At 39.7% G+C, this 24,915-nt stretch overlaps 1 long non-coding RNA gene across 1 annotated transcript in view; it reads right to left on the bottom strand.

Moving 5' to 3' along the window:
* The window catches only part of LOC128314066 (uncharacterized), a 158,769-nt gene that overhangs the window by 130,642 nt on the left and 3,212 nt on the right, over nucleotides 1-24,915 (bottom strand). The window lies entirely within an intron of this gene.

Raw genomic sequence — 24,915 nt, 5'->3', positions numbered from 1 at the left:
CAAAGGTTGTGGACTGTTGTGTTTTCTTTTTTAAAAAAATGTTCATTTATTTTTGGGAGAGAGTGTGAGCAGGGGTGAGGCAGAGAGAGAGGGAAACAGAGAATCAGAAGCAGGCTCTGTGCTGACAGCAGAGAGCCCAATGTGGAGCTTGAACTCCTGAACTGTGAGATCATGACCTGAGCTGAAGTTAGACTGAGCCACCCAGGGGCCCATGTCATGTTTTAATTTTCACTTATTCCATGTATTTTTATTTTTTCTTTTATCTCCTGGTTAACCCATCCATTCTTTAGTAGGATGTTCTTTAACCTCCATGTATTTGTGGTCTTTCCAAATTTTTTTCTTGTGGTTGAATTCAACAAGTTTCATAGCATTGTGGTTGGAAAATATGCATGATATATCTCAGGATTTTTGTATTGTTGAGGCCTGATTTGAGACACAGTATGTGATCTATTGTGGAGAATGTTCCATGTGCACTTGAATGTGTATGGTGCTCAGCTTTAGGATAAAATGCTTTAAATATATCTATTAAATCCATCTGGCCCAGTGTTTCATTCAAAGTCCTTGTTTTTTTGTTGGTCTTCTGCTTAGATGATCTGTCCATTGCTGTAAGTGGACAGATATTTAAATATTTAAAATTGTTAGATCTTCTTGTTGGATAGACCCCTTTATTATGATATAGTATCCTTCATTTCATGTTACAGTCTTTGGTTTAAAATCTAGTTTGTCTTGGGCGCCTGGATGGCTCGTCGGTTGAGCATCCAACTTTGGCTCAGGTCATGATCTTGCAGTTTGTGGGTTTGAGCCCTGCATTGGGTTCTGTGCTGGCAGAGCCTGGAGCCTGCTTTGGATTCTGTGTCTCCCTCTCTCTCTGCCCCTCCCCTGCTTTTGCTCTGTCTCTCTCTGTCTCAAAAATAAATAAACATAAAAAAATTATAAAATCTAGTTTGTCTGATATAAGTATGGCTACTCTAGGTTTCTTTTGGTGTCTGTTAGCATGGTAAATGGTTCTCCATTCCCTCACTTTCAGTCTGGAGGTGTCTTTGGGTCTAAAATGAGTCTCTTGTAAGCAGCATATTGAAGGGCCTTGTTTTTTTTTTTATCCATTCTGATAACTTGTGTATTTTGATTAGAACATTTCATCCTTTTACATGCAAAGTGATTACTGACAGACATGAATTTAGTGCCGTTGTATTACCCATAAAGTCATTGTTTCCGGAGATTGTCTCTGTTCCTTTCTAGTCTGTGTTCCTTTTGGTCTTTATTTCCCACTCAAAGAGTCACCTTTAATATTTTTTGCAGGGCTGATTTAGTGGTCACGAGCTCCTTTACATTTTGTTTGTCTGGGAAACTGTTTATCCCTCTTTCTATTCTGAATGACAGCCTTGCTGGATAAAGTATTCTTGGCTGCATAGTTTCCCCATTTAGCACATTGAGTATGTCATGCATCTCCTTTCTGGCCAAGTGTCTGTGGAGAGAACTGATGTTAATCTTATTTGTCTTCCCTTGTAGGTTAGGGATTTCTTTTCCCTTGCTGCTTTCAAGACTTTTTATCTTTGTATTTTGCGAATTTTACTAGGATATGTCTTGGTGTTGTCCTGCTTTTGTTGATTTTGATGGGAATTCTCTGTGCCATCCTGGATTTGGATATCTGTTTCCTTCTTCATATTAAGGACATTTTCAGGTATAATTTGCTCAAATAAACCTTCTGCCCCCTTTTCCCTCTCTTCTTCGTCTGGGACTCCTATGATATGAATGCTATTATTCTTTATGGAGTCACTGAGGTTCTTAAATCTACATTCATGATCCAATATTTTTCTTTTCCTCTTCTTTTCAGCTTCATTATTTTCCATAATTTTATCTTCTATATGACTTATTCGTTCCTCTGATTCTTCCGTCCTTGTCATTACATCCAGTGGGTTTCATATCTCGGTTATAGTATTTTTTTATTTTGTCCTGACTTGGTTTTAGATTTTTATCTCTGCAGTAAGGAACTCCTTGATGTCTTCCATGCTTTTCTCAAGCCCAGTTAGTATCTTCATGATTGTTGTTTTATTTATTTTTTAAAATATTTATTTATTTTTAGAGAGAAAGAGAGAGAGCACAAGTGAGGGGGGAGGCAGAGAGAGAGAATTCTGAGCAGGCTCCGTGCTGATTGCACAGGCTGGATCTCATGAACCATGAGATCGTGATCTGAGTTGAAAGCAAGAGTCACATGCTTAACTGACTGAGCTACCCGGGTGTCCTGATTCTTGTTTTAAATTCTGGTTCAGGCATATTGCTTATATCCATTTTGATTAGATCCCTGGCTGTGACCTTTTCTTGTTCTTTCTTTTGGGATGAATTCCTCCATCTTGGCATTTTGTCTAGATCTCTGGCTTCTATGTGTTAGGAAAGTCTGTTACGTTTCCTGCTCCTGAGAGTAATGGCTATATTAAGAAAAGGTCATATACTCTCCAGGGCCTGGCACTTCAGGAAGTGTTTCTGGTATATGCTGTGTGGACTCTGCTGTTGTGTTTTGGCTGCTCTTTTCCTCAGGTCAGTCCTCTGCAGAATTTCTCCTTGCCTGTAGTGGAGAGTGCTTGGACCTTGTCCAGTGTGTGGCAAGTTTTAACTAGGTGTGTTTTGGTCTGTTTGTTAAAAGAGGCTATGTCCTATTTCCACTTCCTTGAACTGAAGATTTACAACACTTTTTGGTCAGTAGACTTTGTGTGTGTAGGAAGTTTCTGCTGGTCTTTTGAGGGAGGGGCCTGCTGCTGCTCTGGCTCTTAGGCACACGTGCCCAAGTAAAACATCTATAGAGCACAGGGAGGTGAGACTTCGTGTCAGTGGTTCAAGCCTCCATTGTGGGGGCTGTGCTGGTCACTGAAGTCTATCTGTGCTGATTGGTGGGGGTAAAAATTGCATCAGCCCACTCTCTCATCACCAGAGAGGTGAGTTCACACCCACCTCCAGGAAACCCTCACAGAAAGGCAAACAGTCTCCCCTCGTGTGTCCCAGGCATCCCTCTGATCCTTGTCTTCATTCTGTGTCCGAGCCATCGGCCCACCTCGTGGTGTAGTGCTCCTGTTTTATCTCAGATGTACTGGCTGGGTTTCAAAACTCCAAATTTTAGTGACTAGGCACAGCACAGTCTTGTGCTGATCCTCTGGAGGAGGGTCTCACTGTGCTGTGCCTGGTGCTAGTTTGTCCCAGAAGGGCAGTTGCACAAACACACAGGGGCTTGAAGTTTATGGTAAAGTGCAGCAGAAAGCCATCATCCAGGTTAGCTGCCCTCAGCAGGTGTCTCTGTTCCTATGCTAATGAACAGGGCAGCGCAATAGTGCCTCCCCACTCTTTTGTCCCCTGAGAGACAGTGCCACCTCTCCCAAATGCACTCCAAGAAGAGGAACTGTCTCTCCCAGTGCCACCCAGGGGATCTGCAGAGCATGCTGTCTGCTCCTGGACCTCTGCTCTCCTTCTTGACAGGAGCACCACTACGCCTGCCGGGCTCCACCCCAGAGATGGTGTGGACTTCCAAAACTTGAGACTTTGAGCTCCACTGCTTGTAAAAGCTTGCAATAATCAGGCCCTCTCATTTTCCCCATCAAAGGCTTTGGGAAGTGTTTTTCTTTTGTAGTCCCCTGCACACTGTGTGCTCTCACTCTCTCTCTCTCCCTGTGGTCAGGGTTCCCTTCCCTCAGCAGCACCCATAATTTTTTTCTCCCCCAAATCATGTCTCTGCACCTCCTGCCTTCCATGACATGTGGCCTCTTTGCTTCTTCTAGTTGTGCACTGTGTTCTCTCAGTTCTCAGATTGATTTCCTGGGTGTTCAGAATGATTTGATTTTTATCTAGCCATACTTGAGGGATGAGGCAAGCGTAGACTCCCCTACTGCTCCGCCATCTTAACTCCTCCCATTTCCAGTAGTTTTAATTACACTTATTAGAATTCTTAACTCTTAGAAACTGTATTTGAACTAACATGAATTTGCTTCTTGCTGAGTTACAGGTAGAGACCAACCAGGTAGAGTTGTCACGCAAAGGAATCTTTATTTGCAGCAAACAAGGTCACAAGGAATAACTTCCGAAACTATGACTACCTGAGCAAGGATGAATGGGTTCCCTTTATTTAGGGTTAGGATGAATATTTAGAAAGGGAAACCTTGTCATCCTATGTAGAGTCAGGTATAAGTTTCCTACATGTACCTTACAGAAACATGCCTATACGTGCATTGTATGTTATGTTAATGAGGCTTGTGTTCCTCAGGCAGAGAAGAGCAGAGATTTTAGCATTGAAATGAAGTAAAGGTAATTTTTGGTCACTCTGTGGTCGGTCCATTTGCGCAGGTGTGAGTCAGAGTATGAGCTCAAACTGGTCAGGGTGGTCTGGGCTGGCCGGAGCTCTTCATCAGGGCAGTCATTATTGCTTGAGGGGTAGTTTCAGTTTCCATCACAGGATGCTATGCCCATTGGGTCTTTTGCCCAAGTGAAAAGAAAGATAAGCTGGAAAGAAGTAGTTAAGGAAAAATGTGGGATAAAGGTGAGTGCATACATGCAGGTGGGCAGTAAGGTCAGGTTTTTTGGTCTTGCTGGTGACAAAACCTTAATTTCTAGTGAAATCTAAGTAGTAAGCAATTGTGAACTGTTACACCGGTATTCTTTATATTGGCAAATTTATGAATTCGTTTCATGGTTTCTAGAAACATGTGCATCTTCACAGTACAATCTTTTAATTAAGCACAAAATATGTTTACCAACAGACCCAAATTTATCTTTAGTTTCTCTGTAATAAGAGAAAAATAGATAAACCTACGTTCTGTACTTAACGTTCATTATTTTACTTTATTTGGAAATGCTCTAGATAGTGAATTTAACTTATCATTTAACTTAGCAAAACTTTAAGATTACCAAAAATATTTTGGAAGCTGTTCAAAAGTTTACCTATAAACTTTCTTATCTTATTTACACCTATTTAATTTACTTGATCTTAACAATTATATTTAGATTACCCACAAAGCTTTATGAGGCATCAAAGTTGTGCTAAGTTTTTTTTCTTTCTGACAAATTTTGCAACAGAGATAACAAACTTATTCAACTTTCAGGAAACACAGGCACAACAAAGTTTTATATTCAATGCTGATAACTCTAAAGACATCTCTATCTTAATTAAACCAACAACTCTAAATTAGTTTTAATACTAGATATGTTCCCAGATCACATGACCTCTAAAACCATTTGGGTCAGTTTCTATCTTTCTGAGAGTCTTAGAATGAGCAATCCTTACAAGCACTTGCGTTTGAACCAAGGAAACATAGCTCTGTTACAGATTCATTTTCACAATGCCATTTGGAGGTAGAGAAAATATCTGACGTTTGCACCATATTTATGGACACACATATAAACACAGATACAAACAAAAATCTAATAGCTTTTGTTTTTACTAATTTTCGTGGATATGGCATTATAGGCCCAATTTCCAAATACGTATCTATCTTCTGTCTTTCTGTCCCTTTCTTTTTTTTGTAATTTCTCATGAAAAATTTCTCCCTAAAGTTTACATTTCAAAAAATGGCTCTTCGGTCCTAGGGAAAATAGGGATAGAAAATTGACATCACAAAGGCACAGAGAAAGTATCAAAACTTTTTTCAAGGTTGAGACTTGGGGCACATATGCCTATTTATCAGAGATGCTGGAACACTTTCAGCAATTTGCCTTTTTTATTTTTTGTAAAATCTATCCCCAACGTGAGGCTCGAACTCAGGACCCTTCTCTACTGACTGAATCAGTGAGGTGCCCTAGCAGTTTGTATTTTAAAAGCCCTCTTTCCCCCCTTTCTGTTCATCAATCTTAGGTGGTATGAGCTATATTTATAGTTCAAAGACATAACAAGATTTATAATTTTACGGAACAGAGAAAGAATGCAAAAAAAAAAAAATTCTTTTTTCCTAAGAGTTCCCGAGTAATTGCCATTTAAAATTTACCTTTCTTAAGTACAGGACAGTTTTGTTCCACTATCCCTGATCTTTTGTATCAATAAGCATTTTGAGAGGAATAGGTGAGGTTTGGGGGATTGGTAAAGATAGATGGGCTTTGACTTGTTTTTACAGTTGTATTTCTGGTTTTGTAGAGATTCTTACAACAAAGCAATTTGTTTTTAATTCCCCCAGAGAAGTGGATTGCAGCCTGAATATTAAGGGCTTGACCTACCTTTTTAATTAAACTTGCTTCTTTATTTCAGGAAGATTTTTAACTAAAATGGGAATTTAAAGATGTATGCTTTATAAAGTCTGTATAAAGCATTTTAATAAAGCCTTTTCCCTAAGTACACAGTTCAACCTTGGCTGCTATTAGCTCCTGAATATTGGCCTTTTGGAGATAATTTGTAGAAGAGTCATCTGTTTCCTCCAGTGGGATGGGGTACGGGACGCTTGTGAATGGCCACCAACCTTTCTAATTCCTCTCTAAATTTGGTAGGATCTTTTGAAAGTGGAGGTAAAGGGCTTTACCATTTCAAAGATCTGTTGCTGTCCAGGGAACATGAATTCTTTGTGGTGGGAGGTCTAGGGTAAACCTGCAAAGGACATTGCGTTGGAATGCCTGAAGCTGGCAGAACCTGATTACAGAGCCCTGGAAAGTAGAAGCAAAGTGAGACTTACTACCAGTCCTAGGCACTTTTGTTAAATTCACTTTTTGGTTTTCAGCATTTATATGAGTAACCTGTACACTTCGGACTAGAGATTCAGCCAGAGTGCTCTCTCTAAAGCCTGTACAGAAGAGGGAATTTAAAGCAGGCTAATGTGGCTGCATTTTAAGAAGGGGGATTTATGTTGTTATTTTAATCTTAAAAATAAAACTGTTGGGTTTTTTTTACCAGCAAAATGAGTTTATTTGGGCATAACAGAGAATTGCAGTTCGGGACAAGCAAATATGTCAAAACTGCAGGGAAGTCCAACAAACAAAGGGGATGAATATTTTATGGAAAAGAGGGAGGAAATTGGAAGGGGTTGTTTTGGAAGAAAGTCGATTGGAGAAAATCAACAGTTCAGAGTGATGACAATCTCTCATTGGCTGAGTTGCTGGACTGGCCAATTTCTTATAGGAAATGTGGTGTATGTCTTTCTCTGTTAGGATCAGTCATGGATGATTCTTTCTTGTTGATGGTTCTTTTGTTGAGGTCTGTAACTGACAAGTCTTCCTGAAATTTTCATTGAGTGGTACTGCTCCCCCTTTCTGCCTCCCCTTCTAACATCTCAAGTCCATTTTAGTGGTTTCCCTTTATTAATTTTCACATGTCCCCCCTTTTGATCAAGATTTTTTTCTGAAAGCATGACTGATCAAAAATCAGTTGTTTGTTTTTTTTGTTTTTTTGTATTTAGTGGTTTTGCCCCTCTGTGCCAAGAAAGACCTTTCCCTGTGTCAGAGGGAAAGAGCAGAGCAGTTGGAAACAAGGCCACATTTGAATAACAGGGTAAGTTAGGAGAGAGAATTCTCAGGCACTTATCATCAATAGTTCATATGTATCAAGATCATAAGCATTGGAAACCATCTCTTTATTGGGTACATCATTATTGTAAAAGTTTCACAGGCAAAAAAATATAAAATATAAAATAATTATATAGAACAGAAGAAGTAACATAATAATTCCAAATTGTATGATAGCTCTATACCAGGACACTAGGTCTGAAAGTACCAGTTTAAACATTTATTGGAATTTATTCAGACTTAGGGGCTTTTCCCATCAAGGCAAATGATGTACGCCTCCTGAAAGTCTTTGCTTAAAGGGGCCATGAAAGCAGAATAGTAATACTGCAGGAACACACTGAAAGAGTTAACCTAGTGCATTTGGGAAATACGATGCAGGTATAATTATGAAGCAATATAATGAACTTTTTGCAATGAAAATAGCAAAGCTTCAAGGATGTATTAAACATTTGTTATTTCAATGGGGCGCCTGGGTGGCTCAGTCGGCTGAGTGGCCGGCTTCGGCTCAGGTCATGATCTCGGGGTCCGTGAGTTCGAGCCCCATGTCGGGCTCTGTGCTGACAACTCAGAGCCTGGAGCCTGTTTCAGATTCTGTGTCTCCCTCTCTTTTCCCCTCCCCCATTCATGCTCTGTCTCTCTCTGTCTCAAAAATAAATAAACGTTAAAAAAAATTTAAAAAAGAAACAAAAATGTTTGTTATTTCAAAAGCATTATTTGGAACTAAATGTTATCAATAATATAGTCTGAAAAGTTATGAATCTGGAAACCATGAATTTGGATAAGAATCCAGAGTCAGTTAATAGTCTAGATGAAAAAAGACTTTTGTGAATCTGGAACCTTCTAATCCTTCAGAAGGAGCAAGTGAAAATATTTGTCATGAGATCATGACAAGGTTATTTCCAAAAGGCCGTGGTCAAGAGAAGAGGTATTCTCCCTTTGGCAAGGGTTTGGGAAATGCAGACATTGGCACTGTTTCCACAAAAGAGATAGTAGAAGCAAACAGTGAGAGAAAGATAGATAGGTCTGATCCAGACATCTTGGGGAAGCTGTCTCATCAGATGTCTTCTGCTTCAATTCTGAAAAATATTTACTTTCAGGTCACCAGATGGTGTGCAGGTCCAGTCAGGGTTTGGTACGTTGGTTAGGTATATCACATGAATCTAGGAGTCTATTCCTTGGAGTTTGACAGCACAGACATTGATTAGCAATATCTGATAAGGGCCCTTCCAGTGAGTTTGAAGAGAGTCTTTCTGGAAGTGTCTTCCAATAGGTTGCAAGGTATTATGCTTAAGGTCTTTGTCTCCCTGAGTGGACTGTGAAAAGATTGGTTTACCATAGTATGATTATTTTAATAGAAGCAGTTAGGCCTTTACAATATTGTAAAGTATATCTCTTTTACCTACTGTGGGTCAAAGGAGGCAGGGGCCAAAGTGCATTGGACATCTGCGACTATCTCAAAGGATGAGAGCCTACGAGTTCCATAGGGAGTTGATAGATTTAGAAGGACAAATGGCACTGCTTTGGGCTATGGTATTTCGAGGGTCTCTACAGATTTTGGCAGTTGAGTCTTAATGCTATTGGTGTGTTTGACTAACCCTGATGATTGAGGCTGGTGTGCACAATGAAAGTATTGTAAAACCAGCCAAAGAGCAGAGAATTATTGAAGTATCTGACTGCTAAAATGGGCTTCCTCATCATAATGAAGTTCAAGAGGGGTTCCCCTGGTAGGGATAATCTTTTCTAACCAAATTTTACCTACAAAAGCAGCACCAGCCTGTGAATAAGAAAGCTTCAGTTCAGTGAGAAACATACACCATGACTAAAACATATTTACATCCATGAGACAGGGAAGCTGTGTGAAATCCACTCCGTGAACAGGTTTCCCTGGATTATACTTTGGACAGGTGGGACAAGTGAGATAGACAGTTTTTGTAGCCTTATTAATATTTCTCGGTTACCAATACTGGTTCATGAATACTATCATTTTATCAGTAGACCAATGGCTTAATGCATGTATAGGCAACAAAATACAAAATATAAAATAATTATACAGGAAATAGTGGGGATTTTAGAATTTCTGATAGGGTCAGATTGTTATTTGGTGCAAATCAGAGTTCTTTATTTTTGAACCAATTGTTACTAGATTTCGTATTGTTTTTCCCTCTCTGGGAACGATTGTTGGGTATCTCTTGCCAGTTTTTCCAAATTATCATTTGGGAGAATATCCAAATTGACCATGCCAGAAATTTAGCTGTTGGTTTCCTTGAAAGCAGTGTTTTTGGTGGTATGATATCAGTGAAGTGGTTCACTGTGCTTCCAGAGAGTGTAGTCTGGAATGCCCAGAGACTTTAATAATAGCCAGAGCAGCCAGCTAAAGTATGGCATTTAATACATTTTGAACATAGGAGCCATTTTTAACTTTATCCCCATTGGAAGTAAGAACACCTCATTGTTTACATACTATTCCAAATTCAAGAGTTACCTGAAGAGCATACTATCAGTATAAATGTTTACAGTTTTACTCTGGGCTAAAGTACAAGGATGGGTAAAGAGGATCCCATGATTATTTCTTCAGTGACCTTAACTAAAAGGGCAGTGGCAGGAATGGCTGTGAGGGAGGGATGATATCCCCATGCCACACGGTCAAGCTGCTGGCTATAATTACTCTGTGGTCAGTAATGGTGTGTGTTTTGGGGTGAGCACTCCAAGGGCATTTCCTTCCCTCGCATATATAAAGAGGAAAAAGGGAAGTTGATAATTAGGATGTCTGAGGGCAAGGGGCTGTATTAGGCTTTTCTTTAAAGTCTCAAAAGCTATATTTTCCTGATCTTACCAAATAATGGGATGAGGTTAGTCATTTTTTAGTAAAGCATATAGAGATTGAGCCATAAGAGAGAATCTTGGAATCCAGTTTCAACAGTAGCTGACCAGTCCAAGAAAACCTCATAATTGGTGCTTAGTTTTAGGTTTGGGGAAGTTCAGGATTCCTTGAGGTCTACCTGGATCTAAATGTAGTTCTTGCCCCAAGATGAGTGAGGTGCCCTAAGTGTCAAACCTGAGTTTGAGCAACTTCAGTTTTCTTCAGACTTTACATTCCTTTAGGGCCGGAAGTTTTAATAGGTGGGTGTTATCTTCCTGTGAAGAGGTTTTAGAAGGGGAACAGAGAAGCAAATCATCTATGTATAACAAAGTAGAGCCTGCAGAAAACTTTCTATCATCCAAATCAGCTTTATAAAAAATTTTTAAGTAAACACTACCCCCAACTTGGGGCCCGAATGACCCCAAGACCAAGAGTCGCATGCTTTACCAACTGAGCCATCCAGGAGCCCCTCATCTAAATCAGTTTTTAATATTTGTGAAAAGTAAGGACGCTCTGTCAAACCCTGGGATATAACTGTGCAGGTATATTTCCATTCTTCCCAAGTGAAAACAAAAGATATTTTCTGTCTTTATCAACTGGAATACTAAAAATGCACTGAATAGGTCAGTTACAGTGAAAATTTTTCTTCCAGTGGGAGTGGATGTCTGTAGCATATGGGGGTAGGAACAACTGCATGCCAAGGGATAACAGTGTTACTTACTGCTTAGAGGTTCTGCACAAACCTGCACCCTTAGCCATTGGATTTTTTCACAGGTAAAGTAGGGGTATTTCATGGACTAGTAGAGGAGATAATGAGGCACTGAGCCTTGTTACCTTCTATTATGGGCTTGATGCCTTGAAGGGCCTCTTTTTTTTAATGGGGTATTGATTAATTCCAGGGAAATGATTTGAAGGATCTATTGAATCTTTTTTTTTTAGGGTTTATTCATTTATTTTAGGGGAGAGAGCACAAGCAGGGGAGAGGCAGAGAGAGCAGGACAGAGAGATTTCCAAACAGGCTTTGAACTGTAATGCAGAGCCTGATGCGGGGCTCTAGCTCACGAGCTGTGAGACCATGACTTGAGCCGAAATCAAGAGGTGAATGCTTAAATGACTGAGCCACCCAGGCACCCCCAGGATCTATTTGAATCTTGGTGGGAGGTACACTATAGATTCTACCTATATCAGTTTAAGATTTTTCCCATAAAGACAATGGTAGCTGATCCAATAAGAATAATCAGTGTCCCCAGACTCAGCTATAGTGCTGTCAGAGACAGAACAAATAAAAGATGTCAAAGGGTCATTTAATTCCCCTGACTGGCTATTTTGATTACTACTGTCAATTTCTAGAATTATTCCCCCTTTTGGCAGAAAGAAATTCTAGCATGATACTTCTTTTCTAAGAAATTTCAGGCCCAGTAAGTAAATAGGGACAGAAGAACTAAAGACAAAAGCATGTGTATCTCTCAGAGGGCCTTAGAAGAGAATAGGTTCAGATGCAAGAACCTATTGAGGTTTATTAGAGACCCCTGCTATTTGAACTGGTTTTGGTACTCCAAGGCAAGGGGCTGCTTTATAGCTGTGGGGTTGTGTACAAAGAGTGTGTCAGTATGGACAGAGAGATATTCATTCCCAATCTGGAGAGTGGTTTCTCCAAGCCTAGTAAGAAGGAGGGCTGAGAGAAGACTCTGTGGTTCCTTGGAGCCCCATCATTGGGAATTAGGAGGACATTGGAAAGAATGATAAGAGGGCTGGAGGTGCCTGGAATGCTTAAGTTTGTAACAATCTTTTTTCCAGTGCCCATGCTCTCTGCAATAACAGCAGAAATTAGGGGGCTTTTGGTTTTGTTTAGAGGCCTTAATTGCTGGAGTTGAAAAGTAAGAATTTTAAGCAATCTTTCTTTTAGATGACTCATCTAGGGGGTGAATGAGCTGGTTTGCCATATTAACTAAATCTGAAGTAGGCAGGTTCTCCTTCCATCCTGGTCCTTTTAACTGAAAGAGAAAGATCCCAGTTCAGCCCAGTAGTAAACATAGATTTGAATGCTACCCAGGTGGATTCAGTATCTAAAGGAAGACCAGAATTTTCTTTAAAGACAATTTGGAGTTGATTGTAATAGTCACAAACAGGTTCATCAGGATTTTTGTGTGCAAGCCTGAATTTTGTTCCAGTCGGCAGCTTAGAAAAACTACTATATTTGTTTGGTGGATGTGTCTAGTGAGTATTCTAGCATCTTACCAAAAGTTAGGGGTTTGCATCTCTAGGTCCCCTTCAGGAGGTTCCCAGTGGGCTATTTTCATCCAGTGTGTGGCCTACCCTTCACTAAGCATGTGGACTAATTGACGTAAATCTGAGAAAAATCAGGTTGGTAGGTTTGAATAACTATGTTAAATTCTTCAGTAAACTTATGGGGGCCCTTTAGTTACTTTAGAGAACTCTTTAACTGTGGCTCCCAATTCAGCTTAGTCCAGAGAATGTAAGAATCTTGGGGTTTCCTTAGTTCCTCAGAAGACTTAACGTTAAAGTAACAGGTTTTAAAAGGTTCAGGAAAGGAGAAAATGGGGCGAAGTTTGGAGGAAAAGGGAAGTCCAGCAAAAAGAAAATAGTGCTGGAGGCAGGCCTTGAGCACAAACAAGGTGGCTGCCACAGGTCTGCAAAGAAGATGAGGGAGGTGAAAAAGAGGCCTTGGAAGACATTTCGACTTCTTTCTGTAGAAATAGTATTTTGCAAGGAGAATCCTGAAAACATTTGGAAGCGTAAGGTACCAATTAAAGTATGCATTCCCATTTAGTTTAGTTTGTTCTAGAAGCTGTGGCTTTCTAACTTAATTTGGAGAAAAACAAGTTTGGGAGATTTGAAAGTTCCCCATAATGGCCATTGACGTTCTAAATTACTTTTGGTTAAGTCCATCCATTTAGTTAGAAATGCACAGGAGGAGGGATCATAGTCTTTAAACATAAAATTGGGGTCCAGTAAGGCAGGATGCCCTCAAAGCATTTTGGTAGCTGGGATCCCATTTCTTAGAGGTTTTTCTCTAGAGTAGGAAGAAAAATTCCTAAACAGCACAGTTTCAACAGTCACAGCATCATTCCAGAAGGAATCGGACCAAAGACTAGCACAGTTCCAATAGAACAGTTCCAAAAAGAAGTCAGACCAAAGGCAAGCACAGTTCCACTAGGAACAATCCAGTTCCAAAAAGAAATGACCACAGGCTAGCACAGTTACAATAGGAACAGTTTGGTTCCAAACAGGAGCTGGAACAAAGGTCAGCACATTTTTCATTAGGGACAGTCTGGTTCCAAAAAGGGATTGGATCAAAGGCTAGTGCAATCCCAACAGGCACAGTTCCAACAAGTATAGTCCACTCACAAAAATGGCAGTCAGACCAAAAACTGGCACAGTTCCAACAGGAACAGTCTGTTTCCAAAAAGGGGTTGGACTGAAGGCCAAAGGAATATTCTCAGAAAGAACCAAGTCTTTAATAGAACCCAAATAAAGCTTGGAGAGCTCAAACACAAAGAGTGGAGCTTGAAATCTGGGAGAAAATTACCCTCAAACTCCAAGGTCAGCAAAAAAGCAGTGAGTAGTCCAGTTGGCTCTGTGGGCTCTGATGAGCACCTGTTTGCTCATCAGCGTTAAGGTTGTTGGGGGGTCTTCCGAGGATCCCACCTCTGATCACCAAGTAATGTTAACCTTCAAAATAAAACTGTCAGTTATTTTACCAGCAAAGTGGGTTTATTCAAGAATAACAGAGAATTGCTATTTGGGACAAACAAGCTATGGCAGAACCATAAGGAAGTCTAACAAACAAAGGGAAAAGAATCTTCTTTTATCCAGAAGAGGGAGGAATTTTAGAGGAGTTGTTCTGAAGGAAAGTCCATTGGAGAAAAGCAAGAGTTTAGGGTGATGACAGTTTCTCATTGGCTGAGCTGCTGAGGTAGTTGATTTCTTCTAGGAAATGCAATGTCTTTCCCTGTTGGAATCTGTCATGGATGACTCTTTTCTGTTAATGGTTCTGTCATGATCTGCAATTGACAAGTCTTCCTGTAATTGGCATTGAGTAGTACTGCTACCCCTTCCAGTTTCTCCTTCTAGCCTCCCAAATCCAGTTTAGTAAAGTGCTTTACTAATTTTCATAGTCATGGCCATTAATTTTTATCGTAAGTGTAATTTCTGTTCTTTTATCTTGTCAAAGGAGTCCCTAATGCTAGCTGTTATACTAATAAGACAATTGAGAGCTCTCCATAAAGATTTTTTTTCTTTCAAATATAGCCAACTTAAAGGATCCATCATCTGGCCATTGGCAAGTAGGATCTATTAGTATTGTCTCAAACCAATAAGCCTTTTAATGGCTTAACCAAAGATACAAGAGGCGTTCTTAGGGAATAGATGAATGACGCAGCTTCATGATCCAAAAGTTCCTAAGAAAGCAAAGGCCTTCACTGTATAGGCAGTAAGGATGGTGTATAGTAAAACAGTGTCCCTGGTCTCCCCCCAGAACGTGAGATGCCTCCAGTCACAGATTTGCCGATCTGTGACACCAGGCAGGTGCCACCGGAAAGGGACTTCGCAGCACTAACAAGCAATGAAGGTCGAGACAACAAAGATTTCTTATAGTCCGGGACCTCTTTATGACAAACTTCCCTGAGAGCTGGCACAGTCAGACAAGAACTATGAGGGACTCTGTTTTTAAACAGCTGTGTCAAAACACAGGGAATCACGTGTTTTCCCTACTTTGAACAGAATAGGATGACTTACCAAGCCAAAACTTCACCCCAATTTTTGTTTAATTCCCTAAGTTTGAGTCCGCAGCCTATTCAGCTATCCCCCAGATGTACACTGGTACGTACATCCTTCAGAGCTTATGCCAAGCTCTCAGGACATACAAGATGAAAGGAAAACCTCATCTAATTTTTCTTATGTGCACATTTAACAGCTTTAGCTAAGCCACAGGTCTCTTGGAGCCCATCATATTAGGAGGGATGTGCCATGGAGTTAGAGATTGTGTGGTGTTTTACAGTGTACCATGTTGCATGGAAGTTTGCTTGAAGGTGACAGGTGACCTAGTCTCCATCTAACCCATTCTGTGAGTTGATGGATACGATGTGACCAACATATCCTAACACAGGAGTCTTTGAGTTAGGTGGCAGGCACTCTAACAGCTTTTGAGTGTGCAACCCATACCCAACTATTTTGTGGCTTTGGTTTCCAAGATGTCCCTTAGCAACACCCTTTTCCTCATGTGTATGTACATTAACAGCAAAGTTTATCTAAACAGATGCCAGTCTGGTAAGAACCATGAACTCAACAATCTGTGAGGCCAGGTTGAACAGCAGACTTATAATAGGGCCTATGCCTGCATTCTTGCCCTATGGTTTTTCCTTTTAATGACAAACAACATAACAGACAAAGATGAGAACAAAGACCATCTCTGGGAGGAAATGGATTAATCAAACCAAGAGTACTCTACCAAATTTAGCAAGAATTGCTAAGTCCAAGGAACTAGTTCTCACAAATATTTTCTCCTGCTAATCTAATTTAGAAAGAGGGGCGCCTGGGTGGCTCAGTTGGCTCAGTTGGTGGAGTGTCCCAACTTTGGCTTAGGTCATGATCTCACAGTTCGTGGGTTTGAGCCCTGCATTGGGCTCTGTGCTGACAGTTCACAACCTGGAGCCTACTTGCATTCTGTGTCTCCCTCTCTCTCTCTGTCCTTCCCCTGCTTGCTCTCCCTCACTTTTTCTCAAAAATGAATAAAATTAAAAAAAAGAAAAAAATTAAAAAAAAATAAATTTAGAAAGAGAAATCTTGTTCCATTGGACCCTGCAGACAGAAATTCTGGGAGGCTGACACAGTAAGAAAACTTACCTTCTGCTGTATGTATGTCAAATGCCCAAGAATATCAGTTGAATCAGTACTGGGGCAAGCTTCCACAAAGTTGTCCACAAAGTTAAAGTATCCTGCTGACTTTGCTAGCTGTTGGGGAGGAAGAAATTTTACTGTGCCCTTCAAGGTTCTTCTAACTGAACTAAGAATTAAATAGGCGTGAGACAGAGCTGAAAATGAAATTTAATTTTATATGTACAGAGAATCCACATAGACATGAGATTCCAAAGTCAGGCAAAATGAAGTATATATCTCATCCTGAACTAAGGAGAATGGTAAGGGTCTGGGACTTCAAAGGGAAGGAATACCATTCACAGGAGGATTAAAAGGAGTAAATGTTTGGTAAACAAATGTTTTCTGGGCCATTCAGAAACAATGGGACATAGAGAGGACCTTGACCAGATAGTCCATGCCAAAGTGGTCCATCTTGGGAAGGTCTGACATTGGCCCTTAGATAACTCGCTGTCTAATGAAAATGATAATTGGAATTATTGAGATCATCTAGGGAAGGTATGAAGCCAGAGACAATTCTCCAATGCAACAGCGTTTAAGTGATGATCACTAGTAGAAACTAAAGGAAGAGTGCTTTCAAAAATGAGGGAGCATTCAACACTGTTAGATATTCCTCAGCAGTCAGGTAAGATGAGAACTGAGAGTATGCTTTAGACTTAACCAAAATGTTGATGGCTTTGGAATGAGTGGTTTTATGAGAATAGGAGTGGGAAAGTAAAGATAACTGTAAATAAATACAGTCATTGGGAAGTACCATGGAGTTGAATTGGTTTATTCATGTATTTTACAAAGGGAAGGTTTTGAGTATGTCTAAATGCTGGAGCTGAGGGACCAGTGAGTCAAACTGTATATAAAGAGGGAGAAGTTAAGTACCTGAATAGAGTCCTAGAGGACTGGAGGTTTGCCTGAGGAACCTGTCTCTGATTGGGATGCATTACAGTGTGTTTGAGAAATGTGTGGAATTGATGTGGGCAGACATAGGTTGGAATCAAGGCATCTCCACTTTCTAACTCTGTAACCTTGGCTGAGCTGCTCATTGTCTTCAGTGATTATGGCTGTTTCTCTTATTGAGCACTCTTTATGCTACAGGCACTAATGAAATCATTTTGTGGGTTTTTTTTGTGTGTGGGATTTTTGTTTTGTTTTGTTTTTACATTGGAGAATGCTAAGGCTATATAGCCTAGTGGAGAGAACATGTTTGTTAAAGCAACTTAGACCACTGCCCAAATCTAAGCAGGAAATTGAGAAAATCCTTCTATGATAATTTACTTTGTGTGTGTGTGTGTGAAGCAGGAGACAGAATACAGCTGAAGCTAAGGGGAAAGGTGGGAGAAGCCCACTGTATAAACCATGTAAAGAAAGGAAATTCAGAATAACCAAATATTTATCTATTTTAGATAATCCTGTCAGTGATGTCATGGAGTTGACAGGTTTTACTTTGTATTAGGCAGGACTCTTGGAGACCTCGGTACGGAAAAGCCAACTCAAACTTCCTTAAATTAAAAAGAGACTATTTTGTCTCAAGTCACTGAAAAATCCTCAGGTGGAACCAGAGCGTCAGAGTGTATCCTGCCCTCCTTCTTCTCCCCTGTCTTCCTCCCCATATTTCATCTCTGTTTTCTTTGGTGTTGGCTTCACAAGACTGACTGTATCCTTGTAATGACAGAGATGGACAAAGTAGCACCAGCCTGCAGCAGTCCTAGATTGGCAAAATCTCCCTAATGAGCACCTCTCTCCTTAATTGCTCTAGAGAAGCACCAAGATTGACTCTGATTGGCCAAGCATGGGGCATGTTTCCACTCCTAGAAATTGGGAATAGGTTTGGTGATGTACACCCACACACCCACACACACACACACACACACACGCACACACACGCACACACACACACACACGCACACACACACATACACACACACACACACACACACACACACAATCTCTCCCACTGATTTAGGAGTGGGAAGGATCCCCAAAGAACACAGCAGATCCTTTCACTCAAAGAAAGGATGCTGGGCAGGGGAAAACAACACACACTGATTATCTGTTTCCATGTTCTGCAGACTGGAAACATGTTTTCTTATAGTGTATTTGTACTTACAAATTTCTTACTGAATATTTCTTCATTATTGCTAGAATTCCTTACTGGGATATAATGAACACATTCAGTCCATGAAATGTGACATTCTGAAATTTAAATAATGATTATTCACATTTTTCTCTTTTTTATTCCTCTTATTTGGTGATGTTTCTTTTCTAAGTCAGGTAATGCATGTATACATTTCCACCTTCTCTTAGAGGAGATTTAGAAAAAAGAAATACGGTTCACCTGAATATGAGTTTATTGGACATAAATCTTAGAAAATCAAGTTGATCTTAAAAGCAGTAAAAGTATTCTGAATCTGGCAAGTAGCTGGAAAAAGGCAGCCACATCCTTAGTACCTATGTTCTCTTTCAGTTTCTTAGCTCTTTAGCCTTTTCTTTGGGTGAGTGGCCATATTAGTCAGAGTTCAGTGAATAAAACAGAAGTCACTCTAGCTATTATTGGCATGAAGAGATTTAATTCAGGAAATTAAATGTATACAAAATAGACTAAGGTGAGTTCTAGGCTGGGCCTCTGAGGATAATTTCGAGAATAATGATCTACCTGAGAAGCTTTGGGGAAGTTGCTGAAAGTTCAGGTGAAGACATATACTTGTAGCTGCAGTCCAAGGCGAGGAAAATGAATGAAGAGACCACCACCAGTTAACCCTGCTCTGATACTCAGAAAGCTAGAAGGCTCCCAACACTGAAATTTTGATCTCCACAGCCATGCTCATTAGTAGAAATACCCACTGTGAGTTTACCTTTCAGATCTCAAATGAAGGTGTGTATTCATAGTCTCTAACTCACATGCAAAACCCTAGCTACAAGGGAGTCTGGAAATGTCTACTTAGCTTTTCCAACCAGAAGGGTGGAATAGAGGTTGAACAAGCCAATCCACAGTTAATTATCACAATGGCTGAGGCATTTTCTTTCTTTTTATGTTTTCTGGCAGGAGTAGTTGGATTGTTTGTGGTGGGAATAGTCAGAGGAAAACTGAAGAACAGTTGCTGCTTGAAAAAGGAAATGTCGAATTGCAAAAGCTTAACTCTTGGAGTCATCCTGAGCCTTATTTCAATCTTTCTGTTTCCTTACAGACTTAGAGAAGTCACTATAACCAGACTGATATATCACTATTTCTGTGGGTCATTGACAAGAACTGGCATATTGTTCCTCATTCAGTTCTAATGGTGTTCATTGTAATGGAATTTTGCTTCTAGCAGGGCATGTATCCTGAAGGCATGGGCCACAAAGGCCAATGTCATTATCCTTTCAATATAGTGAATACTGTGCACTCAGATATAAGAAAGATTAAAATGTGCCCCTAATGCTCTTTATCTATATGTTTGAGGATGTTAGGGGGTTGGAGGTTGTATAGAGGTGAGTAGGATAGAGTCTGTTTCCTAGGGGCCTGGTTATTCCATCTGCCATTTTACAGATGAAGAAATTAAGTTATTAGGGGTTAGCAATTTTTTTTTTTTAAATTTCAATTTCCAGTATGTCTTCTTTATCCATTCATCTGTTGATGGATACTTGGGCTGCTTCCCTAGTTTGGCTGTTGTAAATAATGTTGACATAAATATAAGGGGTTCATATATCCCCTTGAGTTAGTGTTTTCATATTCTTTGGGTAAACACCCAGTAGTGTGATTACTGGATCATAGAGTAGTTCTATTTTCAACTTTTTGAGGAAACTTCATACTGTACCAGTTGGCTGCACCAATTTGCATTCCCACCAACAGTGCACGAGGGTTCCTTTTTCTCTACATCCTTGCCAACACCTATTTTTTTCTTGTATTGTTGGTTTTAGCCATTCTGACAGGTGTAAGGTGATACTTCATTGTGGTTTTGATTTGCATTTCCCTGTTGATGGGAGATGTGGAGCATCTTTTCATGTGTCTGTTGGCCACATGTATGTCTTCTTTGGAGAAATGTCTGTTCATATCTTCTGCCCATTTTTTTAAAGTTTATATGTCTTGAGAGAGAGCGAGCGAGAGCGCATGCAAGCAAGGGAGGGGCAAGAGAGAGAGAGGAAGAGAGGATCCCAAACAGGTTCTGTGCTGTTAGCATAGAGCCCAACACAGGGCTCAATCTCATGAACTGTGAGATCATGACCTGAACCAAAACTAAGAGATGCTTAACCAACTGAGCTACCCAGGGGCCCCTCTTCTGCCCATTTTTAATTGGATTATTTGTTTGGTGTTGGGTTGTATAAGATCTTTATATTTTTTGGATATTAACCCCTTATCAGGCAGGTGTATCATTTGCAGATATCTTCTCCCATTCAGTAGGTTGTCTTTTAGTTTTGTTGGTGGTGTCCTTTTTTGTGCAGGAGCTTTTTACTTTGATGTAGTCCCAAAAGTTTATTTTTGTTTATGTTCTCTTGCTTCAGGAGACCTATTTAGGAAAATGTTGCTATGTCTGATACCAGAAAAATTCCTTCCTGTGTTCTAGGATTTTTATGGTTTCAAGTCTCACATTTAAGTCCCTAATCCATTTACTTTATCTTTGTGTATAGTGTAAGAAAGTGTTCCAGTTTCTTTTTTCTTTTTTTTTTTTTTTTGCATGTAGCTGTTCCAGATTTCGCACCATTTGTTGAAAAGACTGTCTTTTTACCATTACATATTTTTGCCTCCTTTGTTGAAGATTAATTGACCATATAATCATGGGTTTATTTATGGGCTCTTTGTTCTTTTGATCTCTGTGTCTGTTTTTGTGCCAGTACCATACTGTTTGGATTACTACAGCTTTGTAGTATATCTTGAAATCTGGGATTGGGATACCTCCAGTTTTGTTCTTTTTAAAAATTGCTTTGGCTCTTCGGAATCTTCTGTGGTTCCATACAAACTTTAGGATTGTTTGCTTTAGTTCTATGAAAAATGCTGTTGATGAGCACTGGGTGTTGTATGGAAATCAATTTGACAATAAACTTCATATATTGGACAAAAAAAATGCTGTTGGTATTCTGATATGGATTGCATTAAATCCATAGACTTCTTTGAGTAGTATAGACACTTGAACAATATCTGTTCTTCCAGTCTATGAGCATGGAGGGTCTTTCCATTTCTTTCTGCCATCTTCAATTTCTTTCATCAATATTTTACAGTTTTCAGAGTACAAGTCTTTCACCTCTTTAGTTAAGTTTATTCCTAAGTATTTTATTATTTTTGGTAAATGGGATTGTTTTCTTAATTTCTCTTTCTGCTTCATTATTAGTGTATAGAAATGCAATGGATTTCTGTATATCGATTTTATATACTGTGACTTTACTGAATTCATTTATCAGTTCTAGAAGTTTTTTGGTGGAATCTTTTGAGTTTTCTATATATAGTATCATGTCAGCTTCAAATAATGAAAGTTTTACTTATTTCTTACCAATTTGGATGCCTTTTGTTTCTTTTTGTTGTCGGATTGCTGTGGCTAGGACTTCTAGTATTATGTTGAATAAAAGTGGTGAGAGTGGACATCTTTGTCTTGTTCCTGACCTCTCCTGAGAGCATTTCCCCACTGAGTGTGATGTTCACTGTGGTTTTTCATATAACGCTTTTTTTATGTTTTCATATAACGCCTATTTTATGTTCCCTGCAAAACTACTTTGTTGAGGGTTTTTATCATGAATGTATATTGTACTTTGTCAAATGCTTTTTCTGCATCTGTTGAAATGATCCTGTGGTTTTTATCCTTTCTCTTATTGATGTGATGTATCACACTGATTGATTTGCAAATATTGAGCCACCCTTGCATCCTGGGAATAAATTGCACTTGATTATGTTGAATGATTTTTAAATATATTGTTGGATTCAGGTTGCGAATTGTTGAGGATTTTTGCATCTATGTTTATCAGAGAATACTGGCCTATAGTTCCCTTTTTTGGTGGTGTCTTTGGTTTTGGTATCAGGGTAAATGCTGACTTCATAGAATGATTTTGGAATTTTTCCTTATGGGAATGGTTTGAAAATAATAGGTATTAGCTCTTCTTTAAATGTTATGTAGAATTTGCCTGTGAAGCTGTCTAGTTCTGGACTTTTGTTTGTTGGGAGTTTTTGATTATTGCCTCCATTTCATTGCTGGTAATCAGTCTGTTCAAATTTTCTATCTTCTCCTGCTTCAGTTTTGGTAGGCTACTTGTTTCTAGGAATTTATTCATTTCTTCTAGATTGTCCAGTTTGTTGGCATATAGTTTTTTGTAATTCTCTTAGAATCCTTTGTATTTATTTGGTGTTCGTTGTTATCTGTACTCTTTCATTTGTGATTTTGAGTTCTCTACGCCCTCTCCCCCCGAATCTGCTAGAGGTTTATCAATCTTGTTGACCTTTTCAAAGGACCAGCTCCTGTTGTCATTGATCTGCTGTATTGTTTTTTTAGTTTCTATATCATTTATTTCTGCTCTAATCTTTATTGTTTCCTTCTGCTGGTTTTGGGTTTTGTTTGTTCTTCCGGGTTATTTACAGTGATGTGGGTGTTATCTAGTTGTATCTATGGAACAAAATGAGGCTAGGATCCTCCTACTCTGCCTTCTTCCCCAGAGGTCAGGGGTTAGCATATTTGTCCAAGGTCACACAAGTAGGAAGTGGCAGAGAAGTAACTTAGACAAAGACTTATCCCTGAAACCATTGCTACCCAAAGTGTAATCCATGGACCAGCAGGTTTGCAGCACCTGGAGCTTGTTAGAAATGTTGATTCTTAGGTTCTGTTGCAGACTGCCTGAATCAGAACCTTCATCTTCACAAGATCTCCAGGTGATTCTTGGCTTGTTAAAGTATGAGGAGTCTGCTCATAGCCACTCTGCTGATTGAGACTTCCTAACCAGGAGTAGCTTTCTCCGTGAGGCAAGTGCCCTAGAACTTGGGTTCTGTCAGTAATTTGATGAAGCAGAACCTGTCTTCCTAGGGGAAAGTGCTCATTTTTTCGTTTTTGCCTTTAATAAGTCTTTCAGTCTGTACATTATGACATGTCAGAGGGAGAAATGGGAGTTTTCAAGCTGTTCTTCCAATAGTAAACTCTAATCTTTAATGTTCATGATGTAAGTCAAGCACAAGATGGGCCCTGTGAGCATTTCCTCTTCTGCATAGCAATAAAGGTAATAAGCAACAAAACGGTAGGGCACCCTCCCACTAAAGGAAACCAAAGAATTGATAGTGTGTGTAAAGAACTGAGAAAGCATTTTAAAAAGGAACCTGCTTTTTTTTACATTCTTCCATTTCAGAAAAAAAAAATCCAAAATCAGTACAAAGCAATTTCAAGATGCCTACACACTGACTTTGTGTGCATGCCCCAACCCCAGCCTGCATTACAGTTACTGTATTAAGGGGTAAGACACAGAAATAAGGTCAGTCTTATTGTACAAAGTAACCTATGTTGATAAGCAGTTCAAATTCAAGACTTCAGTTCACAGTACTTTGTAGTTAAAGGTACTTAAGCTTGTAGGTTGTAGCTATAACACCCACTAGTAAATCATGGGGTATGATAGACATTGAAGAGTGAGACAGAAGGTCAGTGAGAATCAAAAGAAACTATGTCTCCCCATCTGTGAAATGAGGAAGTAAAACTAGATTTCTCTACTTCCTTCCTACTTTATTTAATGTGTTATGATTCTACACAACAAACAAGTGTAATTACAAAAACATTTAACAAGCACTTCCGAATCATCTCATTTACTCTTTACCAGAACCTATGAGAGGGGCATTTGAGGGCTCAGTGGGTTGAGCGTCCGACTCTTGATTTTGGCTCAGGTCATGATCCCAGGGTCGTGGGGTTGAGCCCTGCATTGGGCTCCATGCTCAGCGTGGAACATGCTTGAGATTCTTTCTCCCTCTGTCCCTCTCCCCTTGCTCATGCTGTCTCTATATAATTAAAAAATACATATTTTTTAAAGAACCTGTGAGGTTCCTACTATCAGTCCTGTTTTATAGATGAGGAACCTGGGGCACAAACATGTCAGTCACTCACCAGGTTATATTCTAGGAGCAGAAGCCAATTCACACTCAGCAGTGTGGCTCGAGCCTTGCTCTTATACACCCTGACCACTTGCTCCCTCTCTATGGCAAATATGCCTCTGGCTTCTCAGCTTTTGTTGCTGGTGCGGTGGAAGCACCATAAGCAGAAACGAGGCATTTCCCATGAGTGAAGAGCCCTTTCCATAAATATCCAGGCCACCCAGTGACTTCTAAAGCAGTTGTCAACATCAGCTGCACTTTGAGTCATGTGGGGAGCCTTGAACAGCACTGATGCATGGGGTCCCATCCTGAGATTCTAAAAGAGTCTATCCGGCATGTCTAAGCATTGGGATTTTTTAAAATTTTATGTTCCTTGGAAATTCAAATGTGCAGCTCAGGTTGAGAATGACTATTCCAAATTTTCCGGGAATGGGGTTGGTTCTGAAGGCAAGTTCTACCCACATAGGATCAGGTACTCCTCTTATGTCAACCATTGATATCTTAATGCAAGATTTTAAATTCTGTTACTTCTATAAAGTGAGTTCATCCGTGTTTGACAGCACCATCTGTTGTTTTATCTAAACATTTTTCTTTCTTAGAGTCTTTTAAGTATTGCAGTATTTTATTACACTACTGGTAAGAGTTAAAAGAAAGGGAAAGAACACAAATTGATTCCTACTGA

Source organism: Acinonyx jubatus, chromosome C1 (assembly GCF_027475565.1).
Source record: "Acinonyx jubatus isolate Ajub_Pintada_27869175 chromosome C1, VMU_Ajub_asm_v1.0, whole genome shotgun sequence".
Classification (NCBI taxonomy): Eukaryota; Metazoa; Chordata; class Mammalia; order Carnivora; family Felidae; genus Acinonyx; species Acinonyx jubatus.
This window is presented reverse-complemented; position numbering and strand designations above follow the sequence as displayed.